Raw genomic sequence first — 17,971 nt, 5'->3', positions numbered from 1 at the left:
TCTTCCCAGTGATTATGTACGGTTATGAGAGCTGGACCATGAAGAAGGCAGAGTACCAAAGAATTGAGGCCTTTGAACTGTGGTGCTGGAGAAGACTCCTGAGAGTCCCTTGGATAGCAAGGAGACCCTACCAGTCATTTTAAAGAAAATCAACCCTGAATATTCATTGGAAGGACCAATGCTGAAGCTGAAGCTCCAGTACTTTGGTCACCTGATGAGAACAGCCAACTCATTGGGAAAGTCCCTGACTCGGGCAAAGATTGAGGGCAGAATGAAAAGACGGCATCAGAGGATAAGATGGCTGGATGGCATCACCGATACAATGGACTTGAACTTGAGCAAACTTTGGGACATGGTGATGAACAGGGAGGCCTGGCCTGCTGCAGTCCATGGGGTCACAAAGAGTCAGGCACAACTGGGCAACTGAAAAACAGCAACAACACACAGACTCTATTCTAGTGAAGGTGTTAACACTGGAATCAGTTGTAACTTTAGCAGTAGCATCCCTGTTCTAGGGTCAGAAATGCTAGTGATGCAAAAAGAAGTATCTGTGACCAGATTCTGTGGCAGTTCTACTGGTTGATTTGGGATTCATTTTGACTCTGTGGCTGCTAAGATGCACTGTTGTTTTCTAATCTTGCTGTGGAATCTGTGAGATACTGAAAGTCCTTTCACCAAAATCTTTCCTACTTAGATTAACCAATGTTGGATTCCCCGGCCAGCAACTCAGAACACTTCCTGATATAGTATGTGAGGGAAGGGTCAGGGATGAAAGTTAGATATCCAGTGGATCATGCAACCTGGTAGACAGTGGTCCCATTGTCTGAGATGAGTACACAGGAATTGCTTCAGGTTTAAGTAGTGGGTGATGGTGAGATTAATTTTGAACAAATTGAGCATGAGTTTACTTGGAGCAATCCAAATGGACAGTTCCAGTAAGCATTGGATATACCAATCTCATTCACAGAAAAGAGATTTGAACTGGACATAGATTTGGGTTCACCAGCATGTAAAGGGCAAAGTAGAGCCTGGCAAGTGTATGACTTCTCCAGGGTAAGTGTATATAATGAGAAGAAGGCCTACGAATTCTATGATTAGATGATGGACCTTGCAAGAAAGATGCAAAAGTCAATGGACACTAAGATTGTGTAACAGCACAGAAGTCAAGGCTCACAAGTGTTGAGCATCACTGACTGAACATCCAGTGGGATGATGATGGGATGTATGCCTGTATGTGCGCAGCTAACCCTGCCAGGAACACTCCCAGAGAAATGGTGAGGCTGAAGGTAGTGTGCAGTGGAATAGGATGAAAGAAATCCCATCAAAAGCTCTGCAGGACACCAGGGCAACCTACAGCAAGCATGGCTGGCAGATTCCTGAAGCTTCTCTTTCAGTCATGTCATGATTATGTTCCTCTTTTATTGAAGTGAGGAGGAGGTGAGCAAAACATCCAGACTACCTGTTTTGAGATGCTTGGTTGTGAGAGTAGGAGAGATTAAGGAAACCGGATGAAGAGTGTATGGTTGAGGGAGGATTAATTAAAACTATGGGAGAAAATGGGTCACAGATTCATTCTAGTTTTCACACAAAAGGTCTCATGAGCCCAGGAAACTCTCTCATTCCTCAGTAAACATGATGGTTGGTCATTCTAAATTCAGATGTTAGTTACACCATCTATTAATACTGAATGCAGAGAGAGGGACACCCGGTTATTAAGCAAGGTTCTGGGAAGATGGGGGTACTGAGACAGGGCTTGAGAAAAGAACAGTTATCAGCCTTAGGGGAAGCATCTCTTCCTTGGTGATGGAGAAACAGAAAGGAGTGTGTGTACTTGGGTAACCTTGCGGTGTTGGAAAGTGGTAAGAAATGGAGGGAGTTTATTCATTTTTTCGTTGCAAGATTGCAAGACATGAGGTCATTTCCTGGGCCTGAGGAGGGAGGTGATGAAGTCTGAGGAAAGCAGAAAAGGTTTGCAGTCATCTCCTGACAGGAGAAAACAAGAAGTTTTTAGGGACCCACCTGAAGTTAGATCTGATTATATACAGTCATTCTCCTTAAGTATTCTTCTCCCCTTCCCCAGACTCCAGGAAAATAGTGAGAGGGATACGTTTCTAAAGGTATTAAGCTCCAAGACAAAGAATAAGGGAAAGGAACCATCCAAGGATAAAATAATTCAGCAAACTTGGTAGCAAGAGGAATTGGTCTTGCAGAGTGGAGGTGGCTGCCCCACAGGAGCCCTGAGAAGGGAGTTCAGTGAAACGGGACTCAGTTTCCCTTCTCAGGTGTCAGGAGACTTGGCACCAGTAGGCATGTGGGGGTGAAGTAGGGAGCTATTGGCTGACAGTATTGGTTGAAAGTCTGGATATAAAGTAATTTTTATCCTTCAGGCTCCTTCCTGCCCCATCACCAGGATGCCTGAAGGATTCTTCTCTGGAAAAACTGAAAGGAAGACTTTCACATCTTCATATTTGCTGCACCTTGTGTGACTTACCATGTATAAGTCCCATGGAGAGTCTGGGAAGGACATTTCTATAAAGGAAATTTGGGGGGCTTACTATACAAAAAATAGAAATAAGAGTGGGTACTGAGCAGATATCACCTATCTATCACAGGGAGTGATATTTAAACCTAAAGAAAGAGAAGGAGAAAGCCATACAAAACATTGAGAAGAATGTTTCAGGCAGAGGGAACAGCATATACAAAGGCCCTGGTGTGGGAAAGGGATTAAAATATTTTAAAAACTGAAGGAGGGAACGTGTTGCTGATGACTAAGGACCAAGAAGAAAAGAGTGAGATGAATTTGAAAGGCAGAAGGGACCAGAATCACAGAGTGTGGTTTCTTTCCTGAGTATGAGAATCCTCTGAATCAGGGCTGACCAGAGCCCACTTTTTTATGTTGTATGAAGTTAGGTTGTTGTGAAGATGAAAGTGGCTTGGACCAAGGTGATGGCAATGAAGATGGCAGGACATGGCCAGATAAGAGATGTGTTTTGGAGGTCTTCCTGCTATACCTTGACTTCTCTAAAAACTTTCATTACCCAACAATCAAGGTGTGTGTGCACAGTCAACTCAGTCATGCCCAACTCTTTGAGACCCTGTGGACTGTAGCCTGCCAGGGTCCTCCATCCATGGGATTCTCCAGGCAAGGATACTGGTGTGAATTGCCATGCCCTCCTCCAGGGGACCTTCCTGATCCAGGGGTTGAACCCACGTCTCCTCATTTCAGACAGATTCTTTACCATTTAAGCCACCAGGGAAGCCCCTAACAGTCAGGAGGCTCTCCTTAAATTGTTAATCAAGTAATGTTCGTTGAATGAATGAAGTTCTGATATACAGGTGCTTTATTGATCAGAAAATTAAGCAAAAACTACCATAACAATAACAACCATAATATTGTTTTATTTAACGTAATAAGCCCTCAATATAGGATTTATATATGAGGCAACTGAAGCCTAGGGAGGTCAAACGATGTGCCTGAGGCCACATGGCTGGTCACTGGCACAGCCACAGCAGCTCAGATGCACGCTCTCAATCAATACACTGTTACCTCTCTTCACATACCAAATTCAGCCATTTTGACTATTCTAAAATAAATGATTTTTTTGTACAAACAGCCTATGCAGTTCAGTAACAACAGCAAACTCAATTGAAAAATGTACAGAAGACCTAAATAGACATTTCTCGAAAGAAAACATACAGAAGGCAAACAGGTGTATGAAAAGATGTTCAACATTACTAATCATTAGAGAAATGCAAATCAAAATCTACAATGAGGCCCCACCTCACACTGGTCAGAATGGCCATCATTAAAAGGTCTACCAGTAATAAATTCCAGAGAGGGTGTGGAGAGAAGGGAAACTTCAAACAGCTGTTGGTGGAAATGGAAGTTGGTGCAGCCACTACGGAGAACAATATGGAGGTTCCTCAAAAAACTAAAATTAGAGTTGTTGTATGATCCAACAATCCCACTCCTGAGCATATATCTGGACAAAACCATAATTCAAGAAGACACATGCACTCCAAAGTTCATAGCAGCACTATTTACAATAATACAAGATGTGGAAGCAACCTAAATGTCCATCAACAGATGGACAAACAAAGACGATGTGGTAATATACAAATGGAAGACTTCTAGTTTACCTAGAAAAGAATGAAATAATGCCATTTGCAGCAACATGGGTGAAACTAGAGATTATCATACTAAGTGAAGTAAGTCAGAAAGAAAAAGACAAAGATCATCCGGTATCAGTTACATGTGGAATCTAAAATATGACACAAGTTAACTTATCTATGAAACATAAACAGACTCACAGACATAGAGAATAGACTTGTGGCTGCCAAGGGGGAATGGAAGAGGGGCAGTGGATTGGGAGTTTGGGATTATCAGATACAAACTATTTGCATGTAGAATGGATAAACAAGATACTCCTATATAGCACAGGGAACTTTATCTAATATCCCATGATAGACCATATGCAAAAAAAAAAAAATGAAAAAGAATGTAGATATATGTATAACTGAATCATTTTGTTGTACAGCAGAAATTAACACAGTACTGTAAATCAGCTATACCTCAATAAAATAAATTTAAAATTTTTAAATGATTTAAAAAAACTGAAACACATTGGATACTGAGCCATTTGTAAGAAAGAACCAAAAATTAGGTTTATAGAAGAGACTGGGTTGAGAATAAGGGTTCAAGTACAAAATTTCAAAGGAAATTTTTAAGCAATGTCTATGATTGTATTCAGGAAATTACAGCAATCAGCCAATTACAACAGCTTGCAGGGGCAAGCAGCAAGCCAAGATAAGGTGACTAAGTTTAAGCAAAAACATAATATGCAGATTGGACAAGCAAGAGTCAGACAATAAGTGTCAGAGGCAGTCACTGCAGGTGTTAAGCAGGGGAGAAATTCTGCATACAGCTCAAGGTTGCCTGACAGATATTGGTCTTACAGACAGGACAACCTTGGCAAGAAAAGTTAATCACCCTAAGCCAGGAGCAGCAGCTTCTCTAGGGAAAGGTGCAATGCAACTTTAAAATGCTAAAGCATTCTTTGATTCTGGTTTTAAAATTCAGAAATATGGCCTCAGGAAATAATGCAAGTCCTTCCATTTAGGCTTGGGACCAATGAGGTTTGAGCCACAGTTTTCGCATGTGTCAACAAGTGAGCTCTAAACTCCTTTTGGCTTTAATGGGGGTCAGAGGCTGTGCTGCCCTGCTTATATGTCAAATGACTGAATTAGGAAGTTTACTTGTTTACAGAGCTTCATTTTTTTAAAAATACAAGTCTTTTTGAAACTTGTCAAATGATGTTAAATTTTGAAGTACATATAGAAAATTGAATGTTTTACCCACATGCACCCGTACCTTTGTAGCCCAGAAATGACCACCTAGAACAATTGGGTGTGCCTCCCTCCAGTTTCTGCATACATAATACACATGTTTTATCATGTGGGAACAAGTGGGATTATGTTACCTATACTGATCTACTTGACTTACTATAATATTGCCATCTTTCTACATCAATAAAGATAGAGCTACTTCTTTTTAATAGCTGCTAAGTAGCTCATTGTACAAGTGTATCATTATTTATTTAACTAATGACCCTATGACTAGCACTAAAATTTGTTTTCAATTTTTCCTCATACAGATATCACTGCAGTCAATATCCTTGCACCACTTGTCTTTGCTCATTTATGTGATTATTTCTGTGGGACAGATTCTGAGAAGTGTGTTGCTAGTTCTGTAACTAGGAACTTCTAGGAAGTGTCTAGGTTAAAAGGTGGGGACATTTTAAAACCTGATACACACTTGCCAAAATTCACTTTTAAAATTTATATTCATTTGCACTAGATTTTGGAGAAGGCAATAGCAACCCACTCCAGTACTCTTGCCTGGAAAATCCCATGGACCGAGGAGCCTGGTAGGCTGCAGTCCATGGGGTCGCTAGGAGTTGGACAGGACTGAGAGACTTCACTTTCCCTTTTCACTTTCATGCATTGGAGAAGGAAATGGCAACCCACTCCTGTGTTCTTGCCTGGAGAATCCCAGGGACGGGGGAGCCTGGTGGGCTGCCGTCTGTGGGGTCGCAGAGTCCGACGCGACTGAAGCGACTCAGCAGCAGCAGCAGCAGTACTAAATTTCCCTAACACTCCTCCCAACAATGGATTGTATCCCACTCCATCATTTCCAGATGGATAAGTAACAAAATTTTCATTTTAATGCTATTTTCTTCATTATTACTAATAACTGACTCACTATGGTTCAAAGTCATTTGCATTTGATTTTTTTCAGAAGCAAGTTATTTGTATTCATATCTTTTACCTATTGTACTATGAGACACTGATTTTTTTTTCCTTTGGATGTATAAGAACTCAACATATTAAAAATATTAATCCTTTATCTAGAATAAAAATTATATTTTCCCCAACTTTTTGCTTTTAATTTTATTTGTCCTTCATCAAACAAAACCTGCTTGACTTTCACTTAATTGAATATGTTTATCTTTTGGGTTTCACTTTGGACCCTATCCCAAGATTATAAACCTTTTCTCCCATAGTTTGTTTTCATAATTTTATCTGTAATTTTAACAGTTGTCTTTAATCACATGAGAATATTTTTAAGTTCAGAACTAACTTAAGGGAGGAAATAACTAGTGATCCCTGTAAAAGGCACTTTCCCATTACTAGTAGATACTTTGGACCAGTTCTCTCAATGGCCACTTTATCTGGCTTCTATTTGGAGAGATTGGAACACTAAAGGAAACATTTTCTAGACTCCCTCAGAATTGAGGTTCTGGAAGGAAACTGTGTCCCATCACTAAAATGAACTCATGAGAGATTTTGAAAGGCATAAGACAATCATCTTCCTATGACTCTTATATCTTGCCATATTCGCCCTCCAGGGTCCATCTGTCAGCTCCCTGTGAATCCAAAAGCAATATGATAAGGACAGCTTCTTAATGTCACTTTTAATTCCCAGACTAAGTTTTGGACACCACAGTCCAGTTTCCTGAACGTGACAGGCAGTTGCAAAGGCAAGGCTTCTTGTTTCTGACACAGCTTTAGTGACAATGTCTCATTTAGCTACTGTGGCTCCCACTGAATAAGCCCTCCTTATCCTTATTCCAGGAGACCCAGCCTTGAAAATGTTCCCATAGCTCTCCCAACAGTGTTGTAAACATCTAATTTCCTATATTAAATCACCTTCTGTCCCAAATGCCAAGAACAACTTCTATTTCCAGCACTGATATGGTCTTTGATTTCAATGATCTTCTTTATCATACATGATTTTACATTTACATTTAGATGTGAAATGAATCTATTTTTTGAATTTCAGTTCCATTTCATTTTTGATTTGTATTTCAGTGATGCCACATTGTTTTAATTAGTACAGTTTTAATATCTGGTTTCATAAATCAAATAAGTTTGCTATATTTCTTCTTTTTCAAAGTCAGTTCCATTATTTTAGAATATTTAACCATCCATTGGAAAATGAGAATCAACTTTTCAAGTTTCTCAAAATATCCATTGGAATTTTGATTATGTTGGATTGGACTTATTGGTTAATTTGGGGATAATGTCATCTTTATAATATTGACTCTTTTAATCCAGAAATGTGCTCAGTCTTTTCACACATATATCTCCTTTCATGTCTTTATTCAGTGTTTAATAGTTTCCTTTACATAGATCAGCTTGTACTTTTCTGTTAGATGTAGTATTTTTGATTATTTAACCACCTTTTACTATAAATTATATTCTTATTATAAATAAGACTTTTCCTCAATTATATTTTGAATGTATTTAAATATAATATTTTAAATATAATGAAAAGAGTAACATTTATTAAGCCCTTTCTAGGCACGAACTCTCCTTTTATTTCTACAAGCTTTAGTTTTCCTACATACTTTAGGTTAACAGACATGTTAAATCATGGCTTCCTTGTAATAGTGAGAATATGTTTTATTGCTCACTGCTGTTTTCAAGTAATAATGGTTATTCTTTTTTATTTTTCTATTTAAACTGAAAGTCATTATTGTTCCACTGTGAGGTAATGATTAAAATTATCCTGAAAAGGAATACTCTCCAAATAGTCTATAGTAAACACAGATATTTTTTAGTTACAGGAAATCTTTTCTTGCTGATAACTTTAAAATGTTTTCCTTTTATAACAACAAATATCCATATATCTGACTAGTCTCCAGTAAACTTAACAAATGCATTTGTTTTTGGTCAGTTGCCAAGTCGTGTTCAGCTCTGCAACCCCATGGACTGTAGCATGCCAGGCCTCCCTGTCCCTCACCGTGTCCTGGAGTTTGTGCAAGTTCTTGTCCACTGACACAGTGCTGCCATCCAACCATCTCATCCTCTGTCACCCTATTCTCCTCCCGCCTTCAATCTTTCCCAGCATCAGGGTCTTTTCCAATGAGTCAGTTATTTGCATCAGGTGGCCAAAGTATTGGAGCTTCAGTTTCAGCATCAGTCCTTTCAATGAATATTCAGAGTTCATTTCCTTTAGTATTGATTGGTTTGATGTCCTTGCTTTCCAAGGGACTCTCAAGAGTCTTCTCCAGCACCACAGTTCAAAAGCACCAATTCTTCAGTGCTCTGCCTTCTTTATGGTCCAGCTCTCACATTGGTACATTTCTACTGGAAAGACCATAGCTTTGACTATACAGGGGTTTGTCAGCAAAGTGATGTCTTTGCTTTTTAATACACAAACCTCTTTGCTTTGCAGCTCTAAGTTTGTCATAGCTTTCCTTGAAAGAAGCAATTGTCTTCTAACAAATGCATATCATACCCAAAAAGAGTGCTGGAGAGGACTTGCCTGACACTTTTCTGACAAACCTCATGCTTTTTTGTTTAAGCCCTATTACTTGTAGCAGCATTACCTCTTGGCAAGAAACAAAACAACATTTCTGGGGTGTAAAGGAGAGGACTCTTCCAGTCCTGTGAGATATAAGAAAACTGGACACCAATTTCTCTGCAAGACTTAAAAACGCTGTTCTTCTCTGCTTGCTCCTTTCAATGAGGTATATATTATCAGGAAACCTATCTTTGAGAATATTTCTGCCTTTTGTATCTCCTGCAGTTTCTGGAAGAGAGAGAAAACAAGGTGTCTGGGCCTGGATTTCTAAGAAAATGCAGCACGAAGTCTTTCTTGGGAGGGACAACCCTTGAACTGCAAGGGGGTGGAGGAAAGGGACGCAGAGAAGCAGAGAAAATAACAGGCAGTGATGTGTTACTCAGCTGAATAGAGCCTCCTAAGCAAAGCCTGCCCTTGCTCAGTGATGTAGATCACCATGCTGGTAAACATTGTGGGTACCATCTCCTGCCTCTCTCTGCTCAGAATTCACCAGATGATGCACCAAATACTCTGCAGTTTAGGGTGGTGTTACCTGCCCCATAAGCAGCTTTTGGGAAAGGCGGGTCCCCAGCTTCTGTGTTTATCTGAGTTCCTAAGTGATGGAACCCAAACATCTATAGGCTCTGCCAGACCTGGGGCATGAAAGAAGCCAGGAGGTAGCCAGCCACACTCCCACAGGGATCAGAGATAGCTGGAGGGGTGAAGGTCTCCCAGACTAGGTCTCTCCACTTGGCAAGCAGTCGAGGCCTAGGCTAGCTGAGGCCGAGGGAATCCAGAAGGAGCCCACACCAGGACTTGTACAGCTCCTGCTTTTCTAAGGGGAGTGGATATCTTGTTGTACTTTAGGGAGAAAGTCCTGTGGGGCACAAGTCATGGGGTAGAATGAGTCCTGCTTCAGTAACCACTCACAGATCGCTGGGAGTAAACAAGTCGAGGTGCAACACATCCCCTGTAAGAACACCACCTGGAGGCAGCAATCAGGTGGGCCTCAGCTTCCTGCCCAGTTAACCCTTTCATGCCCAGTTCCACACCATAGACTCTCAAGCTGAGCTGTGTCCCCAGGGTGGGTGAAGAAGTCACCTAGCATGTAACTGCACAGGATGGCGGGTTTCCCACGTGGCACTGAGCCCTCGGGCAGTCTGAGTCTGAGAGAGTCATTTCCTAGGCAGGTTGATAAGAAGTCCAGGGGTCCCCAAGGAGAGAGGGGTCTGGAATTCTCAGGGAGGAAGAAAGGACAAGCTTTTTTTTCCCTCTACATTCCTTAGGATTACATAACAATAATGCATCCTGCTTGAGGACAGTCTCTGGAAAAAACCTTCTGGCTAATCCTGTTATCTTAAAATGTATATTATGGGAGTACGTCTAGTGAGGTCTTTACAACCTCCAGACATTCTTTTGATTCATTGTAATAACTAATTGGCGAGTATATAACTCCACTGCTAACACTAGCAAGGGGGTACTCTTTCTGCTCCCTTCTGATGCCTATGTCAGAAGCTTTCTCTATCCCTTTTATACTTTAATAAAACTCTATTGCACAAAAGCCCTGAGCGATCAAGCCTCGTCTCTGGCCCCAGATTGAATTCTTCTCTGCAGGCCAAGAATCCCGGCGTCTTTTTGTGGTTCAGCAACAACCTCTCAAGTCTGACTCCTGGCCCCAACACCTCTCACCTCTGCGTGGGTGAAATGCCTTAAAACAGATGACACCTGTCAAACAATGTGGTGCCTTAGCCTTTGTGCTCAGCTGTTCAGTGGTATCTGACTCTTTGTGACACGCTGGACTGTAGCCGCCAGGCTCCTCTGACCATGGGGTTTTCCAAGCAAGAACACTGGAGTGAGTAGCCATTCCCCTTCTCCAGGGGATCTTCCTGACTCAGAGACCTAATCTGCATCTCCTGTGTGTCCTGCTTTGCATTCTTTACCCGCTGAGCCATTGGGGAAGCGCTTGTGGTGCCTTAGAGGAATCCATCATTATGGTGCACTTGAGAGGGATGGAAACACTTGAATGGCATTCACAAAACATCTCACTGGATGGTTGGCACTCACATAAATCCTTAAGGGGACCACTTCCCTGCCCTGATGCTGACACCTGCACTCACCCTCCAGAAACCACACAGCTTCCTTCCTTGGAGCAAAAGGGGAGCATCTCAGGGGAGACCCCATGTGGGAGGGAGGCCCGCAGTTCAAAGCCTTAGGACACCTGACATCTGGCACCCCCTGGTCATTGAGGGTTATCATGCTCACCTCGCCCCACTCCATGGGTCTCTGCCTCCTTGCCTGTCTCCTCTAGGGCCTCTATGTCATCTTCCTTGTCCCCATCTTTCCATGCCTTGCCACCTCGGCTCTTTACACCTGAATGAAGAACTTGTTTCTAGTTCTCTCCTGTCGGCGTTCACCCTGTTTGCCACTCCCAGCTGGCCCTGCCTAGCACACAGCCCTGAGAAAACACCCAGCCCTGGGTTTCCTTCAGAACTACAGCCGGCTCTGGATGTCGGCAAGGCTACCCAGGGAGCAGCGAGGCCTGAGGACCCTCTGTCACACTTGGGTAAGAAAACCAGTCTGTAAAGCGCAGCCCCGTGGCTGGGCAGACTGTCTCTATGTGTCTGAAGTTACTTCCATCCTGACCAATGCTAGTGGCCCATCTGCCATGCACTTCACTCAGGGCTTTCCAGACATCCCCTCACATCCTCCTCTCAACAATGTTAGGATCAAAGATAATGTCATTATCATACTATTTTTCTAGATGAGGAAACTGAAGCACCAGGGTTTCACGTGACTTACCCAGGACTGTTCAGCATGAGGTAGAGACCTATGGAATCCAGGGCTGTTGAGCTCTGGAAACCAGGCTTTCAACCCCTTCCTCACACTGATTCTTCTGTATGACATTTTACATAAAAATATGTTTAAAACACTTGTGTCACTTTAAAAATTTTAATTGATTTTTATTTGGAGGATAATTGCTTTGCGATGTTGTGTCGGTTTCGTCTGTACAACATTGTCACTTGGGAAGACCTTGTTTCTCAAAGCCATTTGTGCTCCACCTGCCTGAACAACACACAAGCCTCATTGGTATGACCACTCGGGGTTCCCCAGGCCTGGACCTGGTCTGCCTTCCTCACCTGCTCTCCTACTGCCAGATTTCCTCTTTCACCTTTTCCAGGAATGCCTCAACAAAAGATGGTCAGTTAATGGAAGAATGAATGAATTTCTGTCCCTATCCGCCTCTGGTATACTCTCTTCAAGATGGAGCCAATCATGCACATATATGGAATCCAGAAAGATGGTACCGATGAACCTATTCACAGGACAGCAATGGAGATGCAGATATAGGTAGCCGACTTATGGACCAGGGTTGGGGAGAAGGAAGAGAGGGTGAGATGAATGGAGAGAGTAACATGGAAGCATATACACTATCATATGTAAAAGAGATAGCCAAAGGAAATTTTCCGTATGACTCAAGAATCTCAAACCAGGGTTCTGTAACAACCAGAGGGGTGAGAAATGTGGGAGGTGGGAGGAAGGTCCAAGAGGGAGGGGATATAAGTACCCCCATGGCTAATTCACACTGATGTATGGCAGAAATCAAACCAATACTGTAAAGCAACCATCAATTAATTAAAAATAAATATATATACATATATTTTTGAAAGATGTAACCAAAAAAAAAATAATAATAAAATAAAAGATGTAACCAAGCACTTGTTAAAGTGAATTGAATAAGGGACTGATTATCCCTCAGAATTCATTCTCCATATTCAATCAATAGGGATCCACACTCTGCACACACACTCACATATATGTGTGGAGTCCCACATATATACACACATCTTCAGTTGATGATACCATTTCCCTAACGCAGGCAGATTTTGATTGGGGCAATAATAATCATACCTAACATGAATCACTACCTCATATTGGATACTTTCCTAAGCAGTTAGCATATATTAGCTCAGCTTATCCTCAGAAAAACTTGTTGAGATTGATTATATTATCAATGGCTGCCAAAAGGAGAAACTAAGGCCCAATGCAGTTAAGGAAAGTATCTTGCCCTAGCCATATAGCCTGCGAGCGGTGGGGCTGAGACCCTGACACATCACTGTCTGCTTCTCACTATTGGGCTCTACCGCCTGTTGGTCTGGATGACTGGTTCAGTGTCTGCTTTCCTGTCACCCCAATAGGCCACCAACCCAGCAAAACCCTCCTCAAATGTGTATGTACTGCTTAAGGAGATCATCACACAGCAGGAGCTGAACTAACGTCTCACGCACTTCTGCTGAGCTGCTCAGAGTCTATTAAACTGGAAGTTTCTCAGAAGACCAGAAATGTGGTCAAGCACCCAATTTCCGGGCTTCTAGTGCATTTACCAAACTGATAACATTCATTTTAATCTCTTGTTGAAACAAACCACACCTGCAGAGGACAATTTTTGTCTCTAAATCCGTCACTGTATACATTTCACAGTGCAATTTCCTCTGGTGCATGCTACAACTAGGAAAAGTGAAGGTTGTGGGTGAACCAGCATTAACCTGGGGCAGCTTCTCTGAAAATGCCAAATTTGCAAGGCTTCCTTTCTGCACTGCATGCCTGTGGCTTCTGTTGAAGAATCACCCCCATTGCAATGCCAGAAGGCGTGCTACAGAGAATCTGCTTCAACTCCCTGGGGTCTCATATGAAAAAGCAGGTTCAGAAAGATAGAATGATTCCCTTAGTGAGTCTGGGATAAGGAATGCACTAGAACCCCAGCCCCTTGAGTTGCAGCCTTGGCTTTTTCCAGCGAACTACTCTGTGCGTGACTTTGCAGAAATGTTTAGATAAGGTTTGCCTCAGTGGCTGGAGCTGCATTGCAAAGTGGACGTGTCATCTCTTATTCTTAGTAAAATGACTTTTGTTAGAACACATTTCACAATTTTATATTTCACACTCTTGTAACCCAGCTAACTGTGTCCCAGTCACCAGCTAACTGCTGCCACATGCTTGCTCCATCACTGGAGGTTTTGCAATGAACACAATTAGCTGCTTCCCAAGTCTTCACCATTTTTAGTACATTCGCTTGTCTCTCTTCTACTTTTTTGTTAGTTTCCTTTATTTTGACACCTTTACTCACATAGACCATTGAATCTGAGTGAACAAAAATGCTAATTGAAATGCGTGCCATCTGTGGCGGCCGAATTTGAGGACGTGTTTCAATTTCTGAAATGGAATACTTGCAACATTCTCTCTTCGTTTGCAATATCACCTCTTTCTGGTCTTTTCCTGGGTCTTTTTGGAAATAAATACTTTGAAATGTATTCAGACCATCAGCTGCTTTTGTCTGGGGAAATCATATAGTCAGTGTAGAGATCTAATTTTCTTAGCTCGAGCAAGTGCAATTTAATAGGACACATTTCAACTTACCATACTTTAAAGACTGTACTTTCATGGTGAGTGTTATTTGACAATCTTCTATTACTCAATTTCCCACAAAAACTAGTTTTTGAAGAATAAGGCCAAGTATACTAATGGAACCATGTGGCAGAAGCAGGGGGACTGAGCAGCTGAGGCTGGAAGACAGAGTGGAAATTTTGAACACTCACAATATCTGGGTTGTGGCTGGGCCAGGTAGGGGGCAAGAGAAAAGAGGGGGTGGAAAGTTGGTAAAGGAAAGAATCCAAAGGAGTAATGAGGATTTGACGATTGAGTAAAGGTCAAGGGAAAAAATAAGGATGAATCAAATAAATCAAGAGAAAAAATGCAAAAAGAAAAAAAAGCAGAAAGAATAAAGGTCAACAGCAGTGGATGAATGGAAAGGGAAGGAGCAGAGCAAGGCTAAGGACTGGAAATAACATGAGGTGTAGAAATAAAACAAAGTACATGAGGGAAATAAAGAAATGCCATTCCAGGAAGTTTCTGCCTGAATACTCAATGACTCATTAGGTCAAAACACCAGCATAAATTGCATACTGATGGGTGTGGGCAGCCCTCCTGTGGGTGACCAGCCTTGACCATTGCTTCCACACTAACTCACATTTTAAAGCCTCCATGCAAAAACTAAACAACCATAACCTATGGATTCCTAGAAATTGTTTCATCTTCTGTCCATAAAGTTTAATGAAAGGACACAAGAGCCTCAAAAAAATACAATGCAGTGGAAGGACAATGGTCCTGAACACAAAATGCTGGCTGTGGGAACCTGAGGTCCCCAAAGGATTTTTAGTTATGGAAAGTTTTCTGCTTAGAAAGCCAGAAGCCAATATCTAGAACCCATAAGGTGGAGCTGTCCTATCTGGATCGCTGGGTAGGGTGCCTGTCTTTCATCTTCCAACACCTATTTTCCCTGGGGCAGAGTCTGCAGAACTTCTCCATCAGAGGGTAGATCATCCAGCCCCCATCTCCCTTAGTTGGGGCATTTTCTTTTTCTCTACCATGGTCCACACGCAGGAAACCTGAATTCTCACTAGATAGCCCAGTTTGCAGCTACCCCTGGGTGAAGGGGCCCAAGGTAAAAATTTCTCAATGCATATATTGTTAGGTATGTTCTCCCTCAAAACACATGCTGTCGTAGGGTGCTTCCCATCACAGGAAGAAAAGGCCACATTCTTAGTCATTTCCCTCTCAAGTTACTGCTGTTATATTTGCTCAGTCAGAAAGCGTGTTGGTAGTATAATCAGATGAGGCTGAATATGGTTCATTGTCTTCCAGAAGTTCTCATCACAGTCCTGACCTTCTCTTCCCTCATTCCTCCCCAGCACTGAGAGGAACTGAGGGTAAGGAAGTTTTGACTTCATGACTTCAACCAGACCCCTCTTCCTCCTCTTCTCAAGGACCTGGTAGCAAGCCTGTTCCACACTCTGGCTCATGCTGACTTCCTGGAAGCTTCCCCAACCTGAGTAATTTGTTTCCAATGTTTTAGTTTGTATGCTCCATTTACTCCTGTTAATCTGCAAGTGCTTGCCTAGTCTGTGAATGTTCTAGGATATAACATTGGACACATCTCCTCTTGAGTCATGGGGACAGATCCTTCATTGTATTCTTTAGTGGTTTCTTAATCACCAGGAGGAGCTAAAGAGTTATTTTCTAAGCTAGTAGCACAGATATCTTTTGCACTTCATATGATTTCCAGGTAAGATGGCAATTAAAAATGATGCAGGCACAATGTCAAATATACTCAAGTAATTAGAGGAGCAAAAGTTTTCAAAATTCAGCATAAAGAACCAGTTTCCAGGTTCAGAGAATTCCTCCTCTATCATCAATTGGGATGACTCTAAGCATTTCCCCTACCTTTCTTGAATTTCTAAGTTGTTTTTCTATAAGGCTACTTACTACCCATCCTGGGCATCCTTGGTGGCTCAGATGGTAAAGAATCCACCTGCAAGGCAGGAGACCTGAGTTCAATTCCTGGGTGGGGAATATCCCAAGGAGAAGGGAAAGGCTCCCCACTCCAGTATTCTTGTCTGGAGAATTCCATGGACAGAGGAGCCTGGTGGGTTAAGAGCCCATGCAGTTGCAGAGTCAGACAGGACTGAGTGACTAACACTATGCTACCCATTATAGGACAGCTTTGGAATTCTGCGAAACTATTTAAAAAGCAGAACAATGTGGACATGTTTGTAGGTTGGGGTTGGGGTGATAGACTCTTAGTGTCTCTGGACTTCTAGGGACTAGATGCATTTATAACCCTGAAAAGGTAACTGACAGGCATATGGGTTTTATTTCATCTAAGAGAGATTTTCAAAGCTACAAGGGGCATTGTGAGGATTTGGAAAAAAGGAAATGTATTAGTAAAAGTGAGAGAAGTGGAAAATATAAACCAAAATCAGGATTCATTTTCATCATGGGAGTCAACTCTGAAATAGACGTCTAATAGAGGTAGCTGACTCAAAAGCCACACACAGCTGTGCTTCTCAGATTGGTGAGCATCTGGAAAGGTGAATTTGAGGAAGATGCTAAAACCCCTACTGTATGTCTGCGTTGACAAGGCCCTGTTGGTAAGTCTACACTTTACCAGATGAATTGTGAACATGCGTGTGTTCTGAACCACAATACTGCCCTTGGAGAATAGTTTGAAATGTGAAGCCTTCCGAAAACCTAACTGCTATGTAATAAGCATGTTTAAGCATCAGTCTTCGGGTACTTATAATTCTGTAATATGAGAATGGGGAAGACAGAAAACGAACAAGCAGCAAGCAGAACTTCTATTGAGAACGGAGGTCGGTGATGGTAACTGGAGGAAGGGGGGTGTTCACTCTAGTCTTCGGTGTTTAGTTCAGATTTTCCTCTTTTTTTAAAAAAAGTGAGTTTTTATCATAGGAAAAAGAAGTGGGCACTCGTGAAAGGCATTTAGCCCAGCTCCCACACAGTCCAAGCAGACCAGGAGACCCTTCTGCACCTGCCGCATTCTCTGGGCAAGTCTGTGCATCACTATCAGGAATATGGCTCCCTTCGCAAAGGCTGGCACTGCTGGTCTATGTGTAAACGAGCCTTGTGTATGTCACGTGCCTTTTCAGTCTTTAGCTCCATGACTTAACTCGTCGCGAGGTGCCCTTTCTCCTATCACTTTATGTCTCTTACGTAGCCAGAGAATTGGGGGGAAAAGCCAAACATATCCACTTAGTGGCACAAAGACAGACTTGCTCCTAGCTTCAAGATCAAGGAGACGGTGAGCGGCCGTCTCAAGCCCCAGCAGCAAACGCCAGCGGGAGTATCAGCTGGGCGCACGGGGCCCGGGAAACCGCATCCCGGGCAGCCACTCTCGGCGTGGCCAGGGGGATTGGGGGAGTGGCAGATGGACCTCCGCCAGCTTGGTTTCCCAGTCATATTATGCAACAACTTCGCAGCCGTCATCTTCGTCCTAATTGTGTAGTGAACGACGTTACTCGTGCGTTGCGCTTCCCCACCTAGCCAACCCCTCGCTCCCGGCCGTCGCGCTCTCAGTGGAGACGCGCGCGGAGCATTGTAACCGCTGCCTACGCAGCACCCCTGGGCTCTGATCCGCTGCCTGGCCCTCTCCCCTCCGCGGCCCGCCCGGAGTCCTGGCCGCTCGCCAGCGCCCCCCGCCTTCCCTCTCGCCCACCTCCAGGAGGAGGGGTCCTCCCGGAGTGTGCGCGGAGGAGGCGGCGGAGGTCCCTG

This window comes from Cervus elaphus, chromosome 16 (genome assembly GCF_910594005.1).
Source record: "Cervus elaphus chromosome 16, mCerEla1.1, whole genome shotgun sequence".
NCBI classification, from domain to species: domain Eukaryota; kingdom Metazoa; phylum Chordata; class Mammalia; order Artiodactyla; family Cervidae; genus Cervus; species Cervus elaphus.
The sequence above is the reverse complement of the archived record's forward strand: the minus strand, read 5'-3'. Positions refer to the sequence as shown.